Source organism: Pinus tabuliformis, chromosome 8, assembly GCF_031772625.1.
Source record: "Pinus tabuliformis cultivar Carrire ecotype Pingquan chromosome 8, CPIR1, whole genome shotgun sequence".
NCBI lineage: Eukaryota > Viridiplantae > Streptophyta > Pinopsida > Pinales > Pinaceae > Pinus > Pinus tabuliformis.
The window spans coordinates 389,472,519-389,477,643 of record NC_142294.1 but is presented as its reverse complement, the minus strand read 5'-3'; positions in this window follow the sequence as shown (position 1 = coordinate 389,477,643).

Below are 5,125 nucleotides of genomic sequence, written 5' to 3'. Positions count from 1 at the left end.
TGGGCATGTAATAACTTTAAAAGAAACTCAATTTCCTATGTACAAGGATGACATATAGAAGAGTATTGTTACTCTACTTATGTAACTTTGAATTATTTTTAATATTAATCACTACGGTGATGTTGTTACTACTCTTCAACTGATTCATTAATTACTTCTGTGCTATTCCTATGCCCTTGCTAAGGAGGAAGGGCCCTCCTTTTTGGCAGGGACTACAGTGGTAGAGCTAGTGTACATTCTGGTTTCGTTATTTTTTATATGGTCTCTTGATGTTGTTGTACAAATTGTGAATTACATTCACTGTTGTTCCAATTTATATTATGTTGTTACACTATGTTATGCAACCAACTCACAAAAATATAGAAAAGAAGATAAACGCCTTAGAATTCGGCCTCTTTGAGGGGGACACCTCCTTTACATTACACAAATGAAAAATTCTTGGATGATACAAATGAGAAGACCTCCTTTCCATATATAGGAGTCTAAGGGGTCATAATATAATTAGAACCAACATAACAATAATAATGTAAGGGCACAATAATAAAAATAGTGGGCTTTTATGGGGCACAATAATAACAATATGGGGACTACATGGGCACAACAATATAATAGGGGGGTTGTACTAATAAAAATAAGGGGTTACACTAATAGTATAGGGACCTAACATGCTCCTCTCCTTCAAAAAGTGTTGTCCTTAACGCTTGAGTAGTTCTTGATGCTTCTATATAAATTCTCATCCTTCCATGTGGAATCTTCAGTGGGCAAGTTCTTCCACTTGATTAGATACTCTAAAATTGATCGATTTCGTAGCTGTCGACTTCTCTGTTCTGTGAATGCTTCAGCTTCCAATATGATTTTTCCTTCCTTGTCAAGTTCTAGAAATATTGTTGGAACTGGGATCTTCGGCAACTTTTGAATGAGTTCCCACCCTGCTTCGCCATTCTTCCATTCATCCCTCGCTTTGTTTATCAAATTTGGTTGGATAATTATACCAACCTCTACCATTTCTGCAACCATATGTTCAATTTCACTCCTTCGGGCATATGGATATCTATAAGGATTGATGTTTGAAGGAACACTTCCTGGAATCAAATGAATAGTGTGATGTTATGAAACCAGCTCAAGAAAAGATATAAAAGATAGATCAACGCCTTAGAATTTAGCCTCTTCGAGGGGGAAACCTCCTTTACATTACATAAATGAACAATTCTTGGATGATACAAATGAAAAGACCTCCTTTCTATATATAGGAGTCTAAGGGGTCATAACATAATCAGAGTCGACATAACAATAATAATGTAAGGGCACAATAATAACAATAGTGGGCTTCTATGGGGCACAATAGTAACAATATGAGCACTACATGGGTACATAAATATAATAAGTGGGTTATACTAATAACAATAAGGGGTTACACTAGTAGTATAGGGGCCTAACATGCCCCTCTCCTTCAAAAAGTGTTGTCCTCAACGCTTGAGTAGTTCTTGATGCTTCTGTATAAAATTCTTGTCCTCCCATGTGGAATATTCAGCGGGTAAGTTGTTCCACTTGATGAGATACTTTGAAATTGATCGATTTCATAGCTGTCGGGTTCTTGTTTCTGTGACTGCTCCAGGTTCCAATATGATTTTTCCTTCCTCTTCAATTTTTGGCAATATTGTTTGAATTGGGATCTTTTGCAACTTTTGAATAAGTGGCCATACTTCTTCGTCCTTCTTCCATTCATCCCTTGCTTTGTTTATCCAATTTGGTTGGATAATATAAATAGCACAAAACAATGCTTCCACATCCTCATCCTTGAAGAGTCTTCCCATTCGGTAAGGTCGCCATTTTTTAAGTGCATGTAGCATTGCCAACATTTCCTTCTCATAAATAGCTTGCTTGAGATGTAGCAGTAAAAATACCCAATCACCTACATCAAAACATTTTTCACTACGATGTTTATCTACCTGTTGTTTCGTTTGATTTTGCACCGAAGTGGCGTTATCCCTTAAAAGTTGGAGAACTTGTTGTTGATACTCGATGTGATCTTTCACTGCTTGAACCTTTTTCTTCTTGATATGCCCTTCTATCTCTAGAGTTTGAGGAGTGGTAATTTCATCCAATTCTTTACAAGATATGGTCGGATTCATTTCTTGATGCTCGATGTGATCTTTCACTTCTTGAACATTTTTCTTCTTGATATGTCCTTCTATCTTGATAGTTTGAGGAGTGGTAATTTTGAACAATGAATTACAAGATATGGTTGGATTCATTTCTTCTTTCTTGATGTGATATTTCACTTCTTGCACATTTTTCTTCTTGATATGTCCTTGTATCTTGAGAGTTTGAGGAGTGGTAATTCTTGCCAATGCTTTACAAGATATGGTCTGATTCATTTCTTCTTTCTCTGGGGTGGGGTCCTGGCGTAAATCTTCTTCTTTTGATGTTTCTTGATCCTTTTCTTCCTCCTCTTCATATTCTATGTAAAATAATTTCTTCTCAGCACACTTATGACCTTTAGTGCATTTTCTATCACAATTGTAACAAAGCCCTTTTTCTATTTTTTCTTCCAATTGTTGTGGTGTAACCCTTGTAGGTTGTGGAAGGCTAGGAGAAACAACACTTCCATCTTTATAGTTGTGAGGGGTATGCTTCTTGGTTTCCATAATTTTTCTTCCCACTATGTCACAAAGCCCTTTTACTCTTTCCAATTGTTGTGGTGTTGCTCTAAAGAAGGTGTTGCTCTTTGTATCCTCATAATGTGCTATCATTTCCTCCGTGAAAATTGACCACGTAACAAGTTGTTTACGAGAACAAATCCCTTCGTACCATAAAAATTGATCTGGTTCTAAATATGAAGATGCAATACATACCTTTTGTAACAGTTGTACACCATGTAGATCAAAATATTGCTCCATCTGAAGTATCCAATTTATTGGATCCTTGCCATCAAACTTCCTCATCTTGTTTTTTCTTGATTTTAGGAGCTCAACCTTGAAACGACTGTAGCTCTGATTATGTTATGACCCCTTAGACTCATATATATAGAAATTGAGATATATAGTATCCCTTTGTGTCCTCTTTCCAATGCCACCAGTTTGATCCAAATTAGATTCTCTAAGAAAGAGTTATGCACAATCTCCCAAGATGACCTAATTATAGACCTTTCCAGAAGAGTGAAATAGTATGAAGTGCCACATGTCACTATTTTGACCTTTGGATCCGAAAAATATATACAAAAAAATGCAGTCTGTCCTTTTTCTGTACCTTCTTATGAAATTTCAATCCGATCCCCAGAGAAAAAGTTATGACGATTTTCCCCAGGTCACCTGTTTGGAATGTAATTCAAGAGTCTGCAAAAAGAACAACTTCCTCAGATCATATCTCCACAAATATAGCGTAAAAATCTCTGAAATTCGGACCTGAGGTTCAGCGTGATTTCTTCTCAAATGGGTTTTCTTTGCAACTTCTGAAACGTCGCAGAAAAAAAGTTATAGCGAAAATTCCACGATGACCTGTTTGGAGCAGCGAAACCCTAGAATCCAAAGCTCTGATACGAAATGTTATGAAACCAGCTCAAGAAAATATAGAAAAGATAGATCAACACCTTAGAATTCAGCCTCTTCAAGGGGGAAACCTCCTTTACATTACATAAATGAACAATTCTTGGATGATACAAATGAAAAGACCTCCCTTCTATATATAGGAGTCTAAGGGGTCATAACATAATCAGAGCCGACATAACAATAATAATGTAAGGGCACAATAATAACAATAGTGGGCTTCTATGGGGCACAATAGTAACAATATGGGCACTACATGGGTACATAAATATAATAAGTGGGTTATATTAATAACAATAAGGGGTTACACTAGTAGTATAGGGGCCTAACATGTGACCATGATCACAAATATATGGGAGACATTTGGAAGTCTCAAATATCTTCGAATGATTGTCCAAGACTTTTTGGAGATCTGGAGAAATAGATGATTTCGATGTGTGTTGTTGGGAAAAGTATCCAATACGGAATGACCCTATCCCACTCTAAGGGTGATAGTACCTCAGCAACAACTGAATACAAAGCTATTCAAGATTACTTCTTTATGAGATGTAAGAGAGAGGAGAAAGGGATCCACTAACCGTTGTCTTCTGCTAATGGTTGATCCAATCTTCCCTCTTTGCTGCTTGCTCCCAGCTCCTTGCTCTTTCACTGGCCCAGCTACACAAAGATCCTGCAAAAGCACAAGAAAGGGAAACTACAAGAAGCATACATCCATAATTGATTCAAGGATTAGAATAAATCAAATATACAAGCATCAATACGCCACAAAGACACATGCATATAGAAGAACCTCAAATGCTTTATTAATGGAAGAAGTAAAGTTCTGAGAGTGTTACAACCATAAGAGGCCCAATCCAGCAACACCTCCCAGCAGAAAGAAATCTCCTCCTCACCTCCTTCAAAGCAATCACCCAATAGTTCTATGCACAAACCAACAACACTTCCTTACATTCACAAGATTCCAGCCTCCTTAGACCTCATGAGAGAGCTCTATATATAGGAGTTTTGGAGAAAGGATGAGTCAGCTTGAGGCTGGCATGAAGCTGACTAGTGTCCTCTCCCACTTCAGTTATACTTCAGTTCTTGAGTCCACTTGGAGTTTCTTGCTTCCACTTGGAGATCTAGATCCTCTTACTCATCACAAGGCGAATTCCCTGATCCAAGTGTCATTTTGGAAGCTTCCTGGGCATTTGACACCTTGCAGAATGACTGTGCCACTTGGCCAATCTCGCCCAGCGCAGGTAGCCTTCATTGCTTTTGACATTCAACGCAGGTACAGAGTGGAGCAGTTGACATTCAGCGCAGATGCTCAGTGGAGCAGCTGACATGATCCAGAAATAGCTTGTTTTTTAGTGTTTTCAGGTGGAGAACTGATTTTCAGTGCTGTGGTTTGCTGACCTTGTTCCTCTAGGGGTAGGAACAACATGTTTAGGGACTTTGGATCCCTTAGATTATCGACATTTCATGCTTCATGTTGTTAGGCACAAAAATGTCTATAAAAGTTGCCCCCTAAAGTATGAGGTCGTTTATCGGGTGAAATGCTTTATCAGGAGGATCCGAAGTTCATTCAATCGCTGAGA